A 24899-nucleotide genomic window follows, 5' to 3' on the forward strand; every position below is an offset into this window, starting at 1 on the left:
TAATGAAATATGAAAAAGAAAGAATAAACATCCAAGCAAACATTCTCTATTATCTTTTTAAGTATACAATTTCCTGAGTACATTAAAAATGTGATCTTAAAGGGGTTGTCAACTAGTAGGACAACCCTTTTTCATTTCCCATGTTTGCCCTTATTAAAATAAAAAAGCTTATACTCCCCTCTGCTGCCAAAACTGTTCCAGTGGTGTCGACACTCGCAATTCCAGGACTTTTGTGAGGTTGTTATATCACCCAAGCCCTGTGCCCAATCACTGCCAGCTTCCCTCTCCCCACTTTTGTATGCATAAGTAAACTCCCACTCCCTGTTGATTAGTCACATGACTTAAGGGGAACATGTCACTAGATTTGGCACCTATAAACTGCAGCCACCACCATTGAGCTCTTATATACAGCATTCCAGAATACTGTATATAAAAACTCAAGCTGCTCTGTATAACATAAAAAACACTTTTATTATACTCACCTAGAGGCGTGGGCCGGTCCGATAGGCGCCGCTGCTCTCCGGTCGGGCACCTCCTCTCTGCTGCGATGGTTGTCCTCCTTCACAGGACCATGTGCATGATGCATCCTACATCAGCCACACTGGATGGCATTGAGATCCTGCGCAGGCGCACCCTTATCTGTCCTGCTGATGAAGCGCCCCTGAACCCCTTATGGAACTACTAGGTACTGCGTCCTGACAAAGATGCAGGGCCTACCCCCAGGTACCTGGAAGACCAGTACAAGTACCACCTAAACACATAAACATCCCCAGTGTCCCACTATAATTAGGCATAACTGACTAGTCCTGGACCCAATGGATGGCCAACCAGAGGTGGAGCCAGTCCACTAGACGGCAACCCGGTGGGAGGGGACAGACACTCAGACAGTAGAGAGTCCGGTAGTGACAGTTGAAGTGGATGGACGTGTCTCCAGACAGGGTCGTGTAGCAGTGACCTAGGTGGCGTAGGAGAGTGGTTGCCAGGGAGGGTACAGCCAGGTACCCCTGAAACCAGAGCACTGACGGGGCACAGGGCTCTAGGTCAGGCGAACGCTTCAGGCTACCTGACAAATACCTGCACAGTGAGGGGACCTTCATGGACCTCACTGACCCAAGAATCCGGGGGCACCAGCAGTAAAGATTGAGCCAGGGACCGGAACAGAACACCGACCCTAAAGGGTTTGCATTGCTCGCCATACGGACGAGAGACTGCCGGCAGACAGTAAGAGACCCACAAAAGCTCCAAGCTATGGGGTCCCACCAACCAGTGAGAGGTGCTGGTGAAAGAGACTACCAGGTCACCACACCGGCACTGGGAGAAAAGGATCAGGGGTCTGAACCAGCTGTCCTCAGTGCTTGAACTCAACAACACCGTAAGTAAAAACAGAAGTTGCACTGCATCCCCATTGTGTGGTCTCCCTTCTTTCTGCGCCAGATCCCATCCACTCCCTGGGGCCCAGCCCTACTTGCAGAGGGCCTATCATCCAGACGGCCACCACCATCAGCCCCAGTGGTAACAGACTGTGCAGCGGCGGTTCCATCACCATAACCGCAACCCGCAAGTGGCGTCACAATATAAACTCTTTCATCTCCCCTGTACATATTCCCTATTAAAAACCGACCCCCAGGGTCACGGAACCGGGCATTGGCCATTACACAACAGTGAATCAGTATCCCCGTACATATATACGGCCCGGGACAGAGTACCCCATAGCTCAGGAGCGTCACGCTGAGGGCAGATCAAAGTATTGTAGTGCAGATGTGCGGTCTTTAACCTTTCCACGCGCCTGCGCATTACTTTACTTTGATCTACCCTCAGCGGGACCTCAATGTTGGCCTGTGTGGATGACGTAGGATGCGTCATCCACACTGGGCTGAGTAGAAGGAGGACGGTGATCACCATAGAGAGGAGGCGCCGGACCGGAGAGCAGTGATGCCCATCAGACCAAACCGCCCCCCCTAGGTGAGTATAATAAAAGTGTTTTTTTATGTCATACAGAGCGACCTGGGCTTTTATATACAGTATTCTAGAAATCTGTATGTAAGGGTTCACTGGTGGTGACCGCAGCTTATAGTCGCCAAAACTGGTGACAGGTTCCCTTTAAGGTGGGGAGAGAGAAGCCGGTTGTTGATCGGATGCGGGGCCCGTGCAACATAACAGCCACAAGTGCGCTCTGGCAACATGAGTGCTGACACTGCCGGATCTGCGCCAGCATAGGAGGTGAGTAGAAGCTTTTTTTATTGTAATGGGGGCAAAAATGGGGAATGAGAAGGCGTTGTCCAAGTAATGAACAACCCCTTTAAGAATGTAATGAAGGGCCAATATATTCAAATTGAGTATGAATTTAATCTCTGCTCTTGATATTTTTTTTTATTAAATCTTGTCCCCTACAGCTTTGTGAGACTTTTTGTATCTTGGCAATTTTTACTATCAAACTGCATGAATTTGTCCTTGTTCAGTGAAGAGGTAAGGACAAAGACCAATGGTAGCTTAAGACATATTACAAAGGAAGCAGCCTTCCATCATGCGTCGCAACATTTTGGCAAATACAGGACTCCTTACAGCCAGTGTGTGACATCACCGGTAAGGGTGGCTTTACATGCTGCGATATCCGGCCCGATATCGCTAGCATGAGACCCGCCCCCATCGTTGTGCGTGACGGGCATATCGCTGCCTGTCGCGCACAAAATCGCGCACCCCCGTCACACGTACTTACCTGTCCTTCGACGTCGCTGTGACCGGCGAACCGCCTCCTTTCTAAGGGGGCGGTCCGTTTGGCGTCACAGTGACGTCACTAAGCGGCCGCCCAATGTAAGCGGAGGGGCGGAGATGAGCGGAACGTAACATCCCGCCCACCTCCTTTCTTCCGCATTGTGGCCGGAGGCAGGTAAGGAGATGATCCTCGTCCCTGCGGTGTCACACGTAGCGATGTGTGCTGCCGCAGGGACGAGGATCAACTTCGCCCCAGCGACAGCAGCGATAACTGGCAGCGGACCCCCATGTCAACGAGGAGCGATTTTGGACGTTTTTGCAACGATCCAAAATCGCTCCTAGGAGTCACACGCTACGACATCGCTACAGCGGCCGGATGTGCGTCACAAAATCCGTGACCCCAACGAGATTGCTGTAGCGAAATCGTAGAGTGTAAAGCCCGCTTTAGGATGTGCTGAGTGTATTCTCTGGAACAGCGGGAACACACTACTACCGGCATCTCCCAACAGCGCAACAAGATTGCAATTAAGGAGCTCTGTAAAACAAAATAAACCCTATGTAAAGATACTCCTTTACTTTTTCTTGTTGTCTTTAAACATCATTCCTTAAATTACATTATCCAAGTACATTGAGAATGGAGAATGGAGCACCATTACTATGACCTTCAGATCTTTTTAATTCCAGCTGTCTGGCTGGGATATAGCAGGATTTGTGGCATAAAAGAAAATCACAAGCTAATGGTTCACTGAAAACTGCAGGAGTTATCAGCAGCAGTGTTTGTGTATTGTGCGTATACAAAATCCCAGCAGCTCAGCTCCGCTCACACAGTGCTGGTCACATTACCCCTGTTTGGCGGTCATGTCCTGCACTAGCTTGTCTGGAGACATTGCATACACTTGTGACATCACAGTCCTTTACATACAAACATCAGTTTCTAGTGCTCTCTGGCATGACATTCCTGCTTTTAAGGGCAATTTACACGCTGCGACATCGCTAACAATATATCGTCAGGGTCACGGTGTTTGTGACGCACATCTAGCGCCGTTAGCGACATCGCAGCGTGTGACAGGCAGCAGCGACCTTAGACGATTGCAAAAGAGACAAAAATCGTTGGCATATGAGAGATCGTTCATATACCAAAAACCGTTGTCTGGTAAGTAGCGATGTTGTTCCTCGTTCTTGCGGCATAACACATCGTTATGTGTGACACCGCAGGAGCGACGAACATCTCCTTACCTGCATCCACCGGCAATGAGGAAGCAAGAAGGTAGGCGGCATGTTCCGGACGCTCATCTCCGCCCCTCCTCTGCTATTAAACGGCTGCCGTGTGACGTCGCTGTGACGCCGCACGGACTGCCCTCTTAGAAAGGAGGAGGATCGGCGGCCAGAGCAACGTCACAGGGAAGGTAAGTCCATGTGACGGGTGTTAGCGATGTTGTGCGCCACGGGCAGCAATTTGCCTGTGTTGCCCAATCGACGGGAGCGGGTACGCTCACTAGCGATATCGATATCGCAGCGTGTAAAGCCCCCTTTAGACTCCTCTGATTTGGCAAACTCCTCATTACCTTTGTGCTGCTATCTCTTAATCTTTTCTGGTGCCTGGCATTCTTCAGTCGCAGAAAAAAGCCACTGTGTTCCCATTTGCAGTGAAAATCCTTGGCTCAAAGGGGTTGTCCACTACTAGGACAACCCCTTCTCAATCCACGTTTTATCCAATTAAAAAAAGCGTATACTCACCTCTGGTGGTGGCGTGGTTCTATTGGTGTTGGGGCTCACGTTCCCAGGGCTCACGTGAAATTGTGATGCACACAATCCTCTTGACCAATCAGTGCCTGCTTCCCTCTTCCCGCCTTAGGGCGCAGGAGCAATGAACAGGAAGTGAGTGGCAGCCGCAGCTCTCACTTCCTGTTAATTAACTCATTTGTCCGAAGGCAGGGAGAGGAAAGCAGGTGGTGATTGGGCACAAGGCTTGTGTGACATCACAACCTCACGTGAACCCTGAGAACGTGAGCCCTGACACTGATGGAATCATGCTATCACCAAAGGTAAATATAGGTTTGTCACAGGGACAGCCCGGGTGATCACGCAGATATCCAACCACTGCCACCAATCTGTTTCAAACAGCACTCCACTGCCTCAAATCATTAGGACAATACGCATTTGAGTGATAATTAACAGACAAGGCGGCGGCTGCTTTCGTCACTAGGCCAGTTATTGGGGAACTCAAGTGAGCATATGGTATATACACCTGCTATTCCAGCTCATGGGAGATATATATCTTTACACCAGTTGGGTCACTGCCAAGTCCTCAATAACAAAAGAACTATTAGCTGCCACTATCAATCATTTATACAGGCCAATTGGACACCCATTACAGGTAGTGTATGGCTTCCGGGATGCTTATATAGAGCAAGAGGAGCAAAGCTATTACATCTTATATATTTAATTTGAAAAGTAAGCAGTGTTTATAAAAATATATAAAAGATGTTAAAGGGGATAAAACAAATCCGTATTCAATTACATAAAATAAAAGGGATAACAAAAGAAGACACTAAACCTGTGTGACAGAAATGGCTCAAAGATTAGCAGAGGGAAGAACTCCTTTTAGAAAATATGGAGCAAACCTACACAGACGTGTATTTTCCTGCATTGAACAAGGCGTCAACTCAAATAAAGAACAGTCAGTTCCACATACCTCCGTTTGACCTCAGATGGGGCTGATCATGGGATGTGGCTTCAGTCGCCAGAAAATTATGAGATCCCCAAATTTCAGCATATCTTTTCCCCTGAAGGTCCTAGGTGGAAGGTCATGTTTCCTTTCATGATTTTATCTTTCTATAGCGATGAAACATGGCATGGATAACATCATTTGTCTGACTGATATTAATTTGGAGCTGTAGCTCAGGCTGCACAATTATGCATGTTCTTCCCCTTGAGATCGCAATGTCAAAAATGGGTCTACAACAACTATGCCTGCCAAAAGAACCCAAATATTCTTAACTTTGCTATGACTCCAGTCTTGTCATCTTTTGAAGCGCATATGATTTCTCTATTGAGGTGACAGAAGTGTTGTTTCTCAAGCTTGATATATACAAAACCCTACTTCAAAGAAGGCTGAACAGGGTCAGATGTCGTGTTAGATTGCAAGCTTCTTTTTCATTTCCAAAGTATGAGGAAGTCATATTTTAATTGACTAATCCTCTCATACCATTACATTATGACAAGGCTATTTGATTTTAATAGGAGGAAACATGTGGATTGAGAAGGGATTGTCCTAATAGTGGACAACCCTTTTAATAATGGCAATTGTAATGCTACCACCAGGGGGCACAGGTACACAGGAGAGATTTAGAGCTCCTAGGTGTAATGCGGCATCTGCCCACTAGATGTCACCAGTATCTCGATGGGGAGGTAGCAGAATGGTCGTACAAGCCGAGAGTCAGAGCCGGGAAGTAATGTCATTGCAAAAGAGGAGTCGAAGTCAAGGAAGGAAGTCGAGTTAAGGAAGCCTAAGGTCGGTAGCCAGGGGTAACGTCAGGTACAGAAAGGGAACAGAACCGTAGTCAGAGAGCAAGCCGAGGTCAGAAGGGGAACAGAAGGAGGGAAGCAGGACTAAGGGAACCAGACAAACCGAGGGTCAGGAAGATAGGGAGCACAGACAAGACGAGCGGAGGACATGGTGAGGCATCGGGGTAGCGAGTCGAGGATCAGAACGAACTCACAGGAACCAGATGCGCATATAGCAGAGCATGAACTATCACTGGCGAAGTTCCGGTGGAAACAGCCCACAGATAAAGCAAGGTGATTACCGGAACAAGGCACTAAACAAGCCCTGCCCACCAGCAAGGACCGGGGAAATACAAACTGGGCAATATACAAAACCCAATGGCTTTACAAGGAGCAGAGCCAAAGGTGAATCGTGACAGGAATAATCTCTCTCACAGGTGAGTTGGTCTCCAAAACCTGGGACAAACTACACATGTTGCAGCTCAAGTTTCTTTCTTGCTTCACAGTGGTCCTTGTAAGCTCTAAGATGGTGCACCTTAAAGGGCTTTTCTAGGTTCCACATACATTTTTCCAGTCATTCTATGCAATTGCCAAATCCTGACAGTGTGCAATTTCCACACAGTCAGGATTTCAAGTGATGCTATCTGCATGATAAAAGGTTTATATTACCAGAATAGGAGAATGGAAGCATTTAGTGGCACATTATAGCACAATTAATTAATAAAAAATGAAATGAGTTTGGGGAAGTGGATAACTTCTTTAAATAGTCAGATCATTTGTTCACAGTAACAAGCAGTAAATATTTAAGGATATGAAAGTTCAGGACATAAGAGTGAAGTTTAGTTAATGTTGAACTCCGTTTTATCTCAAGCTTTCTACTGTATCATCATTCATGACAGAATATTGTCTTCACTCTTCAGCAGCCGAAGGTTAATTGTTAGCCTGAGAAAGATGCTACTTTAGGAATTTTTTTTTGTTCTTAATACTACTTTCCCATATAGAAATTGTGGCTTCCCCTGGCAACATATGTAAAATATATATATATTTTTCAGAGGAGTCAGAAGCTAGATGAATAACCGCTCAAGTCTAGAAGGAGATTGTCTTTGATGTGAAACCATTTTAACATTTTGTTTCTTCTGCAATGTCTAGGGAGTTATTATTTCCAGTATTTGCTGCATTGTCGTTACAGCTTCAAATGTTTCCTGAAATTGTGGTGGAAAAGAACAGCTCAAGAATTTTCTTTACAAAGTTGGAAAGTCCCTATAATATTACTAAATAATTCATGTGTTTGGTTATCAGTCATTTTGAAGTACATAAAGTGACTTTTTCACACTTGAAAATGGCTGGCAATGTTAACAACAAAATTCTAATACTCCTATCCATTCTAGTAAGACTCTACAGTCAGCAGATATTACTTTTATTCTTGCTGTTTTGCACAGCGATGATATGTTAAAGGGAACCTGTCAGGTGCAATATGCACCCAGAACCACGAGCAGTTCTGGGTGTGTGAAGCCCCACAGGTGTTGTGTCGGTGCATTACCTTCAGGGACTCCACGTGGGATGGTCTGGTCACAGGTAGGGAACCTTCTCTTCAGGATTTTCGTGACGCCACTCTCGGTATTGCGGTCAGGGGACCGCCACTGCAGGTTAAGGGATGCCTGGGGTTGTTGGTAGGTGGAGTTAGATGGTGTGGCCCCCCAAGAGTAGGGCTGGCCCCAGGGCCCGTTTTGAGTGGGTGGAACCACGAGGCGCAGAATGACTCAAACACAGTCCAGGCAGTCTTTCAGGGTTTTTACTCACAGTTGATGGTAGGGTGAGTAACCCGGGCGTAGCTGGGATGAACCAGGCTGGAACTAGGTATCCTTCCGGCTGGCTGATGAGGGTGGCTACCAACTCGCCTTCCTAGCCCTGTGTGTTTTGGGGTGACCCCTACTTGAAGCCCTGCTGGGGTTGCCCAGGGAAGTTGCTGATGCCTCTCTCCCCTTCTTTTGGCCCGTTTGCTTGTAGCCTGGACCAGTTCACTCCGGCTGCTTGCCTCCTGTGAACTATGGACCCTCTCTTTGCTACGTGGCTCCGGACTCGGTGTGTGGTGGTGAGGGCGTGAAGTACCCCCACCTGCAGGTTGAGCAGGAGAACTGAATGGTCCCCTACTCTGAGAACCTGCACTCGTACGGGCCTGGTACCTCCCTGGCAGTCCCTTTACTCAGCTACCCCTTTGCTCTCTCTAGCCTTGGGTGGTTTTCGGGTAACACTACCAGGTGACCGGTTTCCCCCATTAGTAGCCACTGCACGGACGCTCTCAGTGTTGTGTCAGCTTCCAGGGTCTGCTCCACACGTCTCCTCTCCCTGAGCTGCACTCCAGACTGTCTCACTACTCCCTCCCCACTGTGCCTGCCTATGCCACCTAGCAACCAGGCTCTCTACCACACCCCTTGAGTGGACATGGAGGCTACGCCCCCTCCTGGATTCCCCAGGGGTCCCTATCAAAAGTAGATGTGTGAGACCTGGTTACTATGCGCCTGCGTAGTCACACCTCGGTCAGCCTTCTGGTTTACCTGTGTTGCACTGCCCCCAGCATGGGCGCACTACTCAGTGGTGCCTGACCAGGTCAGGGGCGCCACAGGTGCATATTGCTAATCCCTGCCTAACAGTCCCAGTATACACTAGCATTGATAAAGAGATCTTTAGAAAAAGTATTTCTAAAGATCTTTTATCGTATGCTAATGAGTGAGGGGACTAGTCACAAGAGTGTTACTTCCCTTGGCTAGTCGGCCCCCTTAGCATGTTAGCACACCCCATAGGGTGCGCACGTGGCCACACCCCCTTTCTTTAAGGGCCGGCATCCTATTATCCGTAAGTGACCCCGGAGGTCAACAATCACTCTGAAGGTATTTAAGACTGTTTCCCCTTAGAGGAGGCGCCTGAGTAATGTTGCCTATCCTTAGTGCATTGCTAGTTCTCAGGTCCCATACCAGCTACTGTGTCTAGTTCAGTGTTTGGTGTCCTAGTACCAGTATCTTGTTCTGCTAACTTGTGTCTTTTCTTAGAGCCTGCTTGCTGCCACTAACTCCGTGCTGCCACGTCCGAGTAACCACCACTATGCTACTATGTCTGAGTTACCAACCCCGTGCTTCCACATCCGAGTTACCACCTCTGCTCCGCCACATCTGAGTCTTCACATCCGTGCTGCCACGTCTGAACCCACCCGTACCGGACATCAGAGACTCACCAGTCTGTCATAGCCAATTCTACTGGTCCTGTCTGCTGTGCATTTAGGCCCCCTGGGTCTGCGCTTGACAATCCCTGTATAGGGGGTTTGCTACAGGGGAGGCTGATGTAAAGTGCAGTGGGTCCACTCCTGGACGCTCACCGCCCCTCGGCGACCGTAACAATCAGTTACAAGTAACGCCTAACTGTGATCGGAGCTTCTGCTCTTTGCTGTGGAGAACTTCGTTGGTACAGTCCATGCAATTTCATCATTAAGGAACTTCTAGTGACCATGAGACCACATGGCTCAACTAAGCAGAAAGAATACATGAATTTCCAAACTTAAGGAACATTAAAATGAGGTAATTCGGTGACTGGCGACAGAATGAATTAAAGAAAAAAAAAACCAGCAGATTGCTACTTTAGCATGCTACCTGTTACTTTGGCACTGCATGGCAGTATTACTAGGATAATATATAGTGCAGTTTTGGCAGTGTATGTTCATGGGTTGTGTTGTAATCTGAGTATTTATTAGTTATGTTTAACATATAAATATCAGTATAATGAAATTTGTGTTAATCAACTGTTTTATTAAATGCATTTATTAGCAGACCTAGAGGAAAAACACAACTTTTTTCTCTTGATAACCAGACATGATCACTTTAGTCCTTGTCTCACCTTAAAAGAACGATTTAATGCATACACAAACAAGTAACTCATGTTTTTCTTAACCATCAATAACACAATTAGAACACATTAATAGAGAGACAAATGTCATGTGAAAAGAACAGGGATGTTCAGTTTGCTTTGCTAGAATGTATTCCTACTGGACAGAGCTACAATTACCATGTTCTCAGTCTGTTTTTCTAAGTATTAGCAGACAAATAAGCTGCAGGATTGTATACAATGATGGATTATAGTTTAAAAGGGTTGTCCATGCCTGAGGCGCAATCTGCAATCACTCTATGTGACTACAGACTCGTGAATCCTCACAGTGTGCCTGTGCCAGGAGCAGGGAGTCACGTGACTGCAAGTATGCGGCTTACATACTGCCAGCCACATTCCAAGTAAACATGTCCAGCTCACTCACTTCCCCCCATATTGAGTGATATCATACACATCTAGTCGTCATGTGACCGCATTTATGCAAATCACATACTTGCGGTCATGTACCTGCCCACTTCCGGCACTGGAGAATCCTGACTGCATGCACACTGCGCACTGTGATGACTCACATAGAGTGGCTGCAGACTTGAGCCTCAACGGCTTTAAAAATGAACATGCCATTCAGAGAAAAAATATTAATTTAAAAAAATAAATCTATACATGTTGATTACAGTATTTTCTTGCTATTCTTTGCATATCATGGGTGGAAGGGAAATTTTGCTCTTTTATTACCGAGACTTTGACTTTGGAAAGGAAGGGCAAAGAAGAAAAAGAAAAACTGTTCTAAAATCAGTGGAACAATGGCAATGAGGAGATATGACTGTCTCTGTCTCTCTCCCTTTCTTCCAGTCTCTGTCTGTCTGTCTCCCTCTCTATCGCTCTGTCAGTCTGTCTGTATCTCTCTCTGTCTGTCTGTCTCTCTCTCTTTCCATGTCTGTGTCAGTCTGTCTCTGTCTGTCTCTGTCTGTCTGTATCTTTCCCTGTCTATTTCCCTGTCTGTCTGTGTCTGTCTGTCTTTTTGTCTGTCTGTGTCTCTGTGTCTGTCTCTTTTGTCTGTCTCTTTGTCTGTATATATCTTTGTCTGTCTCTATGTCTGTCTGTCTCTGTAGGTTTCCTTGTCTGTCTCTTTCCCTGTCTGTCTCTCTGTCTGACTCTTTGTCTGTCTGTGTCTGTCTGTCTCTGTCTATCTATCCTTGTCTGTCTCTTTATCTGTCTGTCTCTTTCTCTGTCTTTCCCTGTCTGTCTCTTTGTCTCTGTCTCTTTCCCTATCTGTCTCTGTCTTTCCCTGTCTGTCTCTTTCCCTGTCTGTCTCTTTCCCTGTCTGTCTCTTTCTCTGTCTTTCCCTGTCTGTCTCTTTCCCTGTCTGTCTCTTTCCCTGTCTGTCTCTTTCTGTCTCTTTCCCTGTCTGTCTCTGTCTCATTGTCAGTCTCTATCTTTCCCTGTATGTCTGTCTCTGTTTGTATCTTTCCCTGTCTGTCTATTTCCCTGTCTGTCTGTGTCTGTCTCTTTGTCTGTCTGTCTCTGTCTCTTTTGTCTGTCTCTTTGTCTGTATATATCTTTGTCTGTCTCTATGTCTGTCTGTCTCTGTAGGTTTCCTTGTCTGTCTCTTTCCCTGTCTGTCTGTCTTTTTCTCTGTCTGTCTCTGTCTGTTTGTCTCTCTGTCTGACTCTTTGTTTGTCTGGGTCTGTCTCTTTCCCTGTCTGTCTCTTTGTCTCTGTCTGTCTCTTCCCCTATCTGTCTCTGTCTGTTTGTCTCTGTCTGTCTCTTTCCCTGTCTGTCTCTTTCCCTGTCTGTCTCTTTCCCTGTCTGTCTCTTTCCCTGTCTGTCTCTTTCCCTGTCTGTCTCTTTCCCTGTCTGTCTCTTTCCCTGAAGAAAAAACAAAAAGCCAGCACCAAATGTGCACTACAGCACTAAACATTCCAAACTGTACTTATTATAAAAAATGTTTTGAGATTTTTGGCAAAAAATTGCAATTTCTTGAGCTGCTTCGCCACGTCACGGCAAATCTCATTTGAAGCAGTCCTACACTAAAATATTTTTATAAAATGTGCCATACGGCCTCACATATGAATAGTAGAACTGCTCTTAGCAGCACTCACCTGGTCTATTTCAATCCCGTACCCATGACTGAGTCATGGCTGTGGGCGGGACAGGTCCAAGCAAATGCTGCATGAAGTAAATAGCCTGTGGACAAAGCCTGATGACTTAATGTGAACAGTCACCAACCGCCAAAATCCAGACAGATGGAATACATACCAAATTGGGGCGCATAGCAAGGTGGAGGTCAACCACCGACCAATTCAATGAAGAAAAAACAAAAAGCCAGCACCAAATGTGCACTACAGAACTAAACATTCCAAACTGTACTTATTATAAAAAATGTTTTGAGATTTTTGGCAAAAAATTGCAATTTCTTGAGCTGCTTCGCCACGTCACGGCAAATCTCATTTGAAGCAGTCCTACACTAAAATATTTTTATAAAATGTGCCATACGGCCTCACATATGAATAGTAGAACTGCTCTTAGCAGCACTCACCTGGTCTATTTCAATCCCGTACCCATGACTGAGTCATGGCTGTGGGCGGGACAGGTCCAAGCAAATGCTGCATGAAGTAAATAGCCTGTGGACAAAGCCTGATGACTTAATGTGAACAGTCACCAACCGCCAAAATCCAGACAGATGGAATACATCCCAAATTGGGGCGCATAGCAAGGTGGAGGTCAACCACCGACCAATTCAATGAAGAAAAAACAAAAAGCCAGCACCAAATGTGCACTACAGCACTAAACATTCCAAACTGTACTTATTATAAAAAATGTTTTGAGATTTTTGGCAAAAAATTGCAATTTCTTGAGCTGCTTCGCCACGTCACGGCAAATCTCATTTGAAGCAGTCCTACACTAAAATATTTTTATAAAATGTGCCATACGGCCTCACATATGAATAGTAGAACTGCTCTTAGCAGCACTCACCTGGTCTATTTCAAACCCGTACCCATGACTGAGTCATGGCTGTGGGCGGGACAGGTCCAAGCAAATGCTGCATGAAGTAAATAGCCTGTGGACAAAGCCTGATGACTTAATGTGAACAGTCACCAACCGCCAAAATCTTTCCCTGTCTGTCTCTTTCTGTCTCTTTGTCAGTCTCTATCTTTCCCTGTTTGTCTCGTTCCCTGTATGTCTGTCTCTGGCTGTCTATTTATCTGTCTGTTTCTTTCCCTGTCTGTCTCTGTCTTTCGGTCTCTTTCCCTGTCTGTCTCTTTCCCTGTCTGCCTCTGTCTGTTTCTTTACCTGTCTGTCTCTGTGTGTCTGCCTCGTTCCCTGTCTGTCTGCCTTGTTCCCTGTCTGTCTCTGTCTGCCTCTCTCTGTCTCTTTCCCTGTTTGCCTCTTTCTCTGTCTGTATGTCTCTCTGTTTGTCTCTCTGTCTGTGCCTATGTCTTTCGGTGCCTATGTCTGTCTGTGTCTGTCTGTCTCTTTCTCTCTCTGTCTCTCCATCAATATCATATTACCTCACACAGAAGCTTCTTATACTAACAATGAAAAAAGGGAACCAGCACGATCTGAAATTGGCATGCATCATATAAAAAGTGAAAATTCACAAATTTATTCCAACTGTACTATAATAAAAAAAATGAGATTTTTAGCAAATAATTGATCAATTTTTTGAGCCACCCCTGCCAACGTCACGGCAAATCTCAATAGGGGGGTCCTACTCTACATTCTGTATTTCATGTGCCAAGCGGCCTCCTAGATAAAGTTAAAAGCAGAACCATAATGGAGCACACATACCTGCAACCTGTATATAGCCGCTTCCATGTTGCAAAAAAGGCACTTGTGGATAGAGACCAGCCCAGGTCCCAGCATGTGGAGCAAGCCCCACACATACCAGGACTATATCAGAACTGATCCTCCCAGTGCCAACCAGCAACCATTGATAAAGGCGGACCAGATCCAAGAATGGTGCTTAATTAGCATTGCCTGTGGAAAGGGGTGAGGTAACTGAGTCTGAACAGCTACCAACAGGAGGAATATATTGCAAACCAAAATCAGGCGTGCATGGTATGGTGTTGGTCAGACACCAGATTTGTAGCATAACTACGGTCAAAACAGAGAAAAAAGGGAACCAGCACGATCTGAAATTGGCATGCATCATATAAAAAGTGAAAATTCACAAATTTATTCCAACTGTACTATAATAAAAAAAATGAGATTTTTAGCAAATAATTGATCAATTTTTTGAGCCACCCCTGCCAACGTCACGGCAAATCTCAATAGGGGGGTCCTACTCTACATTCTGTATTTCATGTGCCAAGCGGCCTCCTAGATAAAGTTAAAAGCAGAACCATAATGGAGCACACATACCTGCAACCTGTATATAGCCGCTTCCATGTTGCAAAAAAGGCACTTGTGGATAGAGACCAGCCCAGGTCCCAGCATGTGGAGCAAGCCCCACACATACCAGGACTATATCAGAACTGATCCTCCCAGTGCCAACCAGCAACCATTGATAAAGGCGGACCAGATCCAAGAATGGTGCTTAATTAGCATTGCCTGTGGAAAGGGGTGAGGTAACTGAGTCTGAACAGCTACCAACAGGAGGAATATATTGCAAACCAAAATCAGGCGTGCATCTCTCTGTTTGGTCGTAGTTATGCTACAAATTCTGGTGGCCGGTCACCACCATGCCATGCACGCCTGATTTTGGTTTGCTATGTATTCCTCCTGTTGGTAGCTGTTCAGATTCAGCTACCTCACCCCTTTCCACAGGCAATGCTAATTAAGCACCATCTTGGATCTGGTCCGCCTTTATCAATGGTTGCTGTTTGGCACTGGGAGGATCAGTTCTGATATAGTCCTGGTATGGTGCAGAGCTTGCTCCACATGCTGGGACCTGGGCTGGTCTCTATCCACAAGTGCCTTTTTTGCAACATAGAAGCGGTTATTTACAGGTTACAGGTATGTGTGCTCTATTATGGTTCTGCTTTTAACTTTATCTAGGAGGCCGCTTGGCACATGAAATACAGAATGTAGAGTAGGACCCCCCTATTGAGATTTGCCGTGACGTTGGCAGGGGTTGCTCAAAAAATTGATCAATTATTTGCTAAAAATCTCATTTTTTTTTTTTTTATTGTAGTACAGTTGGAATAAATCTGTGAATTTTCACTTTTTATATGATGCATGCCAATTTCAGATCGTGCTGGCTCCCCTCTCTCTTTATACTAACAATGTCCTTTGTTCCTATAGCAACCGATCACAGCTGCTATTAATGACCTGTAGCTCCCAGCTCTTTAATGTATGCAGGTTTTTTGGATAATAACTGTAAAGCGTAGAGTTAAATTTTCCCCTCAAAACATAATCTATGACGTTCCCTGAGTCACATGAGATGTCTGTGCAAAATTTCGTGATTGTAATTGCGCCGGTGCAGATTTCTTTAGTGGACACACACATACATATACACACACAGCTTTATATATTAGATTTTATATATATACTAGCTATAGTACCCGGGCGTTGCCCGGGATAGTAACTGTCTGTCTCTCTCCCAGTCTCTGTGTGTCGCTGTCTGTCTGTCTCTTTCCTTGTCTGTCTGTTTCTATCTCTCTGTCTGTATTTGCATCAGTCTATCTGTCTCAATCTCTGTATCTGTCTGTCTCTCTCTCTCTGTCTTTTTGCCCGGCTGTCTTTTTGCCTGGCTGTCTCTTTGCCCGGCTGTCTCTTTGCCCGGCTGTCTCTTTCCCGGGCAGTCTCTTTCCCGGGCAGTCTCTTTGCCCGGGCTGTCTCTTTGCCCGGGCTGTCTCTTTGCCTGGGCTGTCTCTTTGCCCGGGCTGTATCTTTGCCCGGGCTGTATCTTTGCCCGGGCTGTATCTTTGCTGGGCTGTATCTTTGCTGGGCTGTCTCTTTGCAGACCTGTCTCTTTGCAGGGCTGTCTCTTTCCAGGGCTGTCTCTTTGACCGTTTGTCTCTTTGGGCATTTGTCTCTTTTCCCAGCTGTCTCTTTGCCCGGCTGCCTCTTTTCAGGGCTGTCTCTTTGCCCGTCTGTCTCTTTCCTGGTCTGTCTCTTTCCAGGTCTGTCTCTTTCCAGGTCTGTCTCTTTGGGCATTTGTGTCTTTGCCTGGCTGTCTCTTTGCCCATTTGTGTCTTTGCCTGGCTGTCTCTTTGCCCGTCTGTCTCTTTGCCCGGTCTGTCTCTTTGCCCGGTCTGTCTCTTTCCCGGTCTGTCTCTTTCCCGGTCTGTCTCTTTCCAGGGCTGTCTCTTTGTCCGGCTGTCTCTGTCTGTGTCTCTGTCTGTCTTTATCCGTTTCACCACCGACATCTTTTTACCTCACACATAAGCTTGTTATACTAACAGTTTATTTTGTTCTTATAGCAACCACTGACAGTTGCTATTTATAGCCTGCAGCTCCCAGCTCCATTCAGTTTAATGGCTGCGGGAATTTTGTAGAGTAACTGGAAAGCACGGGGTTAAATTTTCCCACCCAAACATAGTCTTTGACGTTCCCTGAGTCACATGTTGTGTCTGTGCAAAATTTCGTGATTGTAAATACGACGGTGCAAATTCCTTTAGCGGACATACATACATACATACATACATACATACATACACACATACATACATACATACATACACTGAGGTTTATATATATACTAGCTGTACTACCCGGCTTCGCCCAGGTTAATAACCGCTGTTAACAAAATAGAATGTATTAACAAAAATGTATTCTGCACACAAACACCACAAAACAAATAGATAGAAATGTAATTATTAAATTGTTGCCTATATTAACCAATCAGAGCTCAGATTAATTAACTGTAGCAATAAAGAAGCTAAGCTGTGATTGGTTGCTATTGGCAGCCTGATAAATCTCCAGGCAACAGAAAGCCCTCCCCCTGACAGTATATATTAGCTCACACATACACATAATAGGTCATGTGACTGACAGCTGCCGTATTTCCTATGTGGTATATTTGTTGTTCTTGTAGTTTGGCTGCTTATTAATCAGATTTTTATTTTTGAAGGATAATACCAGATTTGTGTGTGTTTTAGGGCGATTATGTGGTGAGGTTGGTGTATGTCTGGTGAGATGTGTGCTGAGGGTGGTATATGTGTTCAAGTGCGTGGTAGTGTGTGGCGCATTTTGTGTGTGTGTTCATATCCCCGAGTGTGGTGAGTATCCCATGTCGGGGCCCCACCTTAGAAACTGTACGGTATATACTCTTTGGCGCCATCGCTCTCATTCTTTAAGTCCTCCTTGTTCACATCTGGCAGCTGTCAATTTGCCCCCAACACTTTTCGTTTCACTTTTTCCCCATTATGTAGATAGGGGCAAAATTGATTGGTAAATTGGAACGCGCGGGGTTAAAATTTCGCCTCACAACATAGCACCCGGCGCTGCCCGGGATAGTAACTGTCTCTCTGTTTCTCTCCCATTCTCTGTCTGTCTCCCCCTCTGTATATATCTCTCTGTCTCTCTCTATCTCTTTCCCTGTCTGTCTCTTTCCCTGTCTGTCTCTTTCCCTGTCTGTCTCTTTCCCTGTCTGTCTCTTTCCCTGTCTGTCTCTTTCCCTCTCTTTCCCTATCTGTCTCTTTCCCTCTTTCCCTGTCTGTCACTTTCTCTGTCAGTCTGTCTTTTTGTCTGTGTCTGTCTCTTTGTGTCTGTCTCTTACCCTGTCTATGTCTGTTTCTTACCCTGTCTGTGTCTGCCTCTTTCCCTGTCTGTATCTGTCTCTTTACTTGGCTGAATTGTGACACGCCAACATTCTATATAAGGGCGTGGCTGCGCATTCTTCTGAAGTTCTGGCTGCACTGTGGCTCCCAGCTCCATTGTCTTTAATGGAGGCAGGTTTTTTGGTGAATAACTGTAAAGAGCGGGGTTAAAATTTCCCCTCAAAACATAGCCTATGACGCTCTCGGGATCCAGACGTGTGAGTGTGCAAAATTTTGTGGTTGTAGCTGCAACGGTGCAGATGCCAATCCCAGACATACATACATACACGCACATACACACATTCAGCTTTATATATTAGATACTAACTGTACTACCCGGCTTCGCCCGGGTTAATAACTGTTGTTAACAAAATAGAATGTATTAACATTCCCGGGATAGAATGTATAAATAGAATGTATTAACGCCCGGGATAGTAACTGTCTCTCTGTTTCTCTCCCATTCTCTGTAGTCTCCCCTCTGTATATATCTCTCTGTCTCTCTCTCTCTCTTTGTCTGTCTCTTTCTCCGTCTGTCTCAATCTCTTTCCCTGTCTATCTCTTTCCCTGTCTGTCTATCTATCTCTGTCACTTTCCCTGTCTGTCACTTTCCCTGTCTGTCACTTTCCCTGTCTGTCTCTTTCCCTCTCTTTCCCTGTCTGTCTCTTTCCCTCTCTTTCCCTGTCTGTCTCCTTCCCTCTCTTTCCCTGTCTGTCTCTTTCCCTCTCTTTCCCTCTGTCTCTTTCCCTGTGTCTGTCTCTTTGTCTGTCTCTTTACCTGTCTTTGTCTGTCTCTTTCCCTGTCTGTCTCTTTCCCTCTGTCTCTTTCCCTGTGTCTGTCTCTTTGTCTGTTTCTTTACCTGTCTTTGTCTGTCTCTTACCCTGTCTGTCTCTTTCCCTTTCTTTCCATGTCTGTCTGTTTCCCTGTGTCTGTCTCTGTCTCTTTGTCTGTCTGTCTCTTTCCCTGTCAGTCTGTCTCTTTGTCTGTGTCTGTCTCTTTGTGTCTGTCTCTTACCCTGTCTATGTCTGTTTCTTACCCTGTCTGTGTCTTCCTCTTTCCCTGTCTGTGTCTGTCTCTTTCCCTGGCTGCATTGTGACACACCAACATTCCATATAAGGGCGTGGCTGCGCATTCTTCTGAAGTTCTGGCTGCACTGTGGCTCCCAGCTCCATTCGCTTTAATGGAGGCAGGTTTTTTGGCGAATAACTGTAAAGCACGGGGATAAAATTTCCCCTCGGGGTCCAGAAGTGTGAGTGTGCAAAATTTTGTGGCTGTAGCTGCGACTGTGCGGATGCCAATCCCGGACATACACACACACACATACACACATTCAGCTATATATATTAGATATAGTAATCTTGCAATGTTCACACTGGCCACAGTGGGTTTTTTAGACTCATACTTTGTTTTTGTTTTTAGAAAGAGTTTTCAGTGGTATCATTCTATTCAGAGGCAGGATTACAATGACAGGTGACACCTCAATACTTGGCTGATAATACGGCAACAGCCAATCACAAAAGGCGATGGCACAGCTGACCCTGCTCCCTATCCCTTCACAATGACATTTGCAAAAACTACTTAGACACAATGAAAAAATGCATGTCACTTACATCGTGGGGAAGAAGTTAAGAGAAATACTGAATATGATTATTAATTAAGGATTTGTGATAAAGACGCACAACAGGAGACTATTAACCCCTTCAAGCCTTGGCCAATTCCCAGTTTTTTGCATATTCGTTTTTTCCTCCCCTTCTTCCCAAAGCCATAATTTTTTTTTATTTTTCTGTCCACATAGCTGTATGAGGGCTTGTTCTTTTGCAGGACGAGTTGTACTTTTGAACGACACGTTAATTTTACCACATACTGTACTGGAAAACGGGGAAAAAATTCCAAATGGTGAGATTGTGGGAAAAAAAACCACAATTCTGACATGGGGTATTTTTTTGCAAATTGTTTTTGCTGTGTATATTTTATAGTAAAAACAACCTTGCAATAAGACTTCCCTCATCAGTATGATTACGGCGACACAAAACATGTCCAGTTTTTTTATTGTTTTAGTGGTAAAACAGCCTGTAGCCATGAGCTTTATCTGTGCAGGGTATCTGTCACGCAGTACAAAGGGCTTGTGAGAAGTAGTACAATGTATTCCCCACTAGGTGGCAGCAGTGTAGTGAAGGAGAGTTAGAGTAATACTGTAATAGAAGGGAGGCTGAAGTACAGCAGAGTAACGTCAGCAGGTAGTTCACAGGTGAAACACCAGGGGGCAATAGAGTAGTCAAGCAGTCAGGTTCTAGCTGGGAAGTCAAGTCAGTGCTCAAGATCAGGTCAGAAAACAGAACAGAAGTCGGATGCCGAGAGATCAGGTATGCAGAGGGGAACACAAAGGGCACGGGGAACACAAAGGGCACAGGGAACAGAAGACAAGACCAGAGGGTGAGCAGACACAAACATGGGAAGAGGATGAACCAGGATGGGTAAACAAATGACAGGAGCGGGAAGTCAGGGACTGGGACAGACGGACAAACGGGGGAGGGTACAGGTCAGGGCATGGTAACTAGGAGTCAGATTAAACAGGAATTCTCCCCAGAGCCAGTCAAAGGCTGCAGAGCAAAACTATAACAAGCAATGGAATGCTGGTGCAGCGCCCAGATATAGTGTCTCCTGAAACCAGAACGAGGCTGATGGGAGTTAACTCCTGACATGACCAGGCTGGGTCTGGGAAACTATGGAGTGGGGAATACTTGTCCTGGATCATGACAGTATCATAATATGGGGGGACACGACGCCAATTCATTTATTTATTTTTACTGTATTATAGTGACCCACAGACAGCGACTGTGGTTGGAAGTGTCAGATATGCTTTCACTCAGGGTGGGGGGGTGTCTGACTGCAACCAATCACAGATGCCAGTGGGCGGGGAAGCAGTGCATATGCATGAGCCTAATGTGCGGCCCGGAAGTGAATGCGTGGCTACGAGAGCAGTTACAGCGGCGCCGGAGCCTTGTAAGTATAAAGAGCTTGCTCCGATCCCCCTATCCCGTCTACCACCATTTTTAATCACCGGATTCTGGTCCTCATAGTCTTATATGGGGACCGGCGTCCAGCCAGATATCCCGGTTCAATTCTAGGCAGGAACTGGATTTTTTTAAAAATCCGGTTAGGTCCACCAGTCTCAGTTATCTGCGAGTCTGCCCATCACTAGTCATAAATCCATAATCAATGAAAGATAAATTTTATTTATACAAATAGTACAAAAATTCAATAATAAACAACTATATACAAGGGGGACAAAAGTGTGGACATGAATAGTAGGTCAAAATATCCTGCAATACATAAGACATAGGTAAATGCAGACAAAATAGACTATCTAAAGAATGTCTATTGGACAATGCCACAGTAATGTGTCACTGGACCTTTAATACCCTACTGTGGTACCAGTAAAACTGACCACTATAATTCCAGGGAAAGTTATGTATTTATCATAGTCATCTCTTTGCAATATGAGACTTGTCACAAATTCAGGACTTCAGGGTCATTTTCTATTCTTGACTCTCAATATTAAAAGTGTTCTCCTTTCCTTTGGCAGTTGTAGGGTTAAAGGGAACCTGTCATCAGAAATTTTGCACTAAACCTAAAAGATTCCCCCTCTGCAGCTCCTGGGCTGCATTCTAGCAATGTTCCTGTTGTTTATGTGCCCCCTTTCTGACCAAAATAAAGACTTTGTAAAGTAATACCTTTTTGTATTCAGATCTTGATAATGGTACACGGGGGCGGGCTCTCTGGTGTCCGTTAGTCTGCCTCCTGTCGCTTTAGGCCGTCCTCCATCGCGCAATTTCAAAGAGGTGATGTGAGGTAAGCTGGCCAGCGCTTGCGCAGAACGGTGGAGGCGGCGGTGAAAGCACGATCACGAGATTATGGGCGGGTACTTGCTGATGAAAGTCACAGCGCTGCCCATAATCTCGCGCATGCGCAACACGTCACCAGCGGTCACACTGTGCACATTGCACAGTTCCGCGAGAGTGGCAGAGCGCATGCGTGAGATTATGGGCGGCCATAATCTCGTGCATGCGCTGTGCTACTCTCGCGGGACTGCAATGTGCAGTGTGACCGCTGGTGACGTGTTGCGCATGCGCAAGATTATGGGCGGCCATAATCTCGCGCATGCGCCGGGCCACTCTCGCGAGACTGCAATGTGCAGTGTGACCGCTGGTGACGTGTTGCGCATGCGCGAGATTATGGGCGGCGCTGTGATTTTCATCAGCAAGTACCCGCCCATAATCTCGTGCTCGCGCTTCCACCGCCGCCTCCACCGTTCTGCGCAAGCGCTGGCCAGTTTACCTCACGTCACCTCTTTGAAATTGCGCGATGGGGGACGGCCTAAAGCGACAGGGAGGCAGACTAACGGACACCAAGAGACCACCCCCGTGTACCATTATCAAGATCTAAATACAAAAAGGTACCACTTTACAAAGTCTTTATTTTGGTCAGGAAGGGGGCACAAGAACAACAGGAACCTTGCTAGAATGCAGCCCAGGAGCTGCAGAGGGGGAATCTTTTAGGTTTAGTGTAAAATTTCTGATGACAGGTTCCCTTTAATGTTAGTATTCATTGCCAGCAAGCAGGCTAATTACCAGCTCAGGTGTTTCTGGTTTGGGACTACTCCTAGTTCCTTTATATACCCTTTGCTACCAGCAGAAGGTGCTGGTTATTTTCTTTGCCAATTGAATGCTGATCTGGGAGGTGAATTAGCTGCTGAAAACCCTCTGTTGAAGTCGTTGTGGCGGCTGCTGCAGTTTGTTGTAGTGTTTCCCCCCTGTCTGTCTTCCTACCCTGGTGTATTGTTTCAGTGCAGCGATGGGGCTAGCGTACTTCACCTGCCCACTCACTAGCCCGGGACTATTGTAGGGTCTTTTCAGGGCTTCAGGTTCCTGCTTGTCGACAAGTGATGAACCTGTATAGGGACTGGCTAGGAGTGCAGGGTACAGCAGTAGGTAAGTGGAGGAGGTGCCCATCTTCCCTCTCACTAGTCCTAAGGCCCTCTGTTGTTAAAGTGTCCCCCTTGTTTGTTGTGGTGTAAACCCTGTTGTTGTTTGACTCTCCCCTAGTCCGTGCCATGACATTATTAAAGCACTGAAAATTAAGTCTAACCATAGTCATTAATGGACTAGTGCTAATAGGTGCATAGACAAAGATGTTATAAGTTAAATCTACTTACCCATATTGTCCTGTACTGGGGTGAAGAGACCACGGGCCCTGACGCGCGTTTCACGCGCATTTCACGTTTGGCTTCCTTGAGGCTCCTTGATGTGCATGAGAGAAAGGGATCCAGGCTCTGAGGGGATTGTGCAAAAATGAATGGAATAGATATTACCAGATTAATGTCGTGTGTAAGCAATTGGTAATAAAAAGTAACTTTTAATTGAATATATTTAAAAAAGACTCAAGGTCCTGATTGACACCCGTGTAACATATACCACAAATATGGACAAAACAATTTGGATATTTTATCAAGGAGATTTTCAGGCCTGTCAGACCTTTTCCAAAAGAAATGCAGTCAGGTATTGCTTTGTCTAAAGGACTTCACTGTTGGTTATTTGACATGAAGTATCATATAGCTTAGCAATATATCTGATTGTTTTACCTCAAATTGTTATTTAACATCTGGCAGGAGTGGGGTGTCATATTGTAGCCCGTCCTCTCTGTCAGAAGCATGTATGGATATTACCTTAAAGGTGGGGCATAGAGTATGGGAAATTCCACAATATCTTAATACAGCCCAAGGTAAGAATCCATAAAAGTGCTCAGCGCTCTCCTTCCCTTCCTGACGCGTTTCATCACAAATGATTCATCAGGGGAATTTTTTGGAGGCTGCAGTATAAGAGATAAAGTGATCTATTAACCAATCCGAGTGGTACCAGAGATAGAGTAGACAAAGCATTACCTGACTGCATTTCTTTTGGAGAAGGTCTGACAAGTCTGAAAAACTCCTTGATAAAAATACCCAAATTGTTTTGTCCATATTTGTGGTATATGTTACACGGGTGTAAATCAGGACCTTGAGATTGTGTAAAAATGTCCTTACTCCTTACGGATGTGGTTGATTGTTTTTTCTAGGAATTAAGTGGCCAGATCGTCAGTGCTGAGGTTGGTGACCGTGGCCTGTACTTTATGGCTCAGGAGGAAGTGCAAATTTCCAGCTATTTCAGACTACCTGAGGGGATGTAGTTACAAGAAAGCACCTACACCTAATCATAGATGTGTAAGCAAAGTTGTCAACAATAAAGAATATACATAGCGGATAGGTATTATCCAAAGGTTGCCCTGGACTAGTCAGGTTGTCACAGGGTTCTACACAATCTTTTTCTCCCCGTGCAGAGCTCAACCCCCCATGGTTCTGGGAACCTAACCTGCAGTACTGCCTCCACCAGCATTCACAAATCCTAGTGACACCCTGCACCATACCTGCCAGGCACACCAGTGGGCTGCTTAAGCGGAATAGGGCCGCCCACCTAGAGGTCAGGCACGGAGGTGGGAGGTGACAAGTGAGTTGGTTCCAGGGAGCATAGTGATAGGAAGCTGTGAGCTGGAGGTCCCAGAAGACAAGAATCCTAGGTTGCAGACAGTGGTTTTGGCCTAAAGGAGTCGGACCCCTGGTCGCAGGGGATTGAGGCTAGGTGCCTAGGACCGGTTTGGTGAACGGTCAGCATCCTAGGCCTAATCACTGGTCTGAGACCAAAAGCACGATGGGGTACACGGACCCTAGCTCTGGGAGAAGCTGCAGGCCACCCGGCAATTAACCTGCGGAGGGCAGGACCTCTATGGACTGTTCCCACCAGCTCAAAAATCAGGGCACTAGTGCAACGAGGGGGATAGGGCTTTCCAAACAAGCGGCCCACCAAAATCCCAAGCGTGAGCTCCCGAGAGCAAGCTCCTCTACTTAGCCACAGTGGGGAGCGTGGCCCGGAAAGCTCCAGGCTGACGAGCCACAAGAGAACATCTAAATTAAGGTGCCAGGAGAGAGGCCACAGACCACTAGGCAGTGCTGCAGGGGACGGAACCCGGACGAGCTCCCCCCAGGAGACAGCGGCAGTCAGAGACTTGGTTCAC

The sequence above is a fragment of the Anomaloglossus baeobatrachus genome, chromosome 8 (genome assembly GCF_048569485.1).
Source record: "Anomaloglossus baeobatrachus isolate aAnoBae1 chromosome 8, aAnoBae1.hap1, whole genome shotgun sequence".
Taxonomy (NCBI): domain Eukaryota; kingdom Metazoa; phylum Chordata; class Amphibia; order Anura; family Aromobatidae; genus Anomaloglossus; species Anomaloglossus baeobatrachus.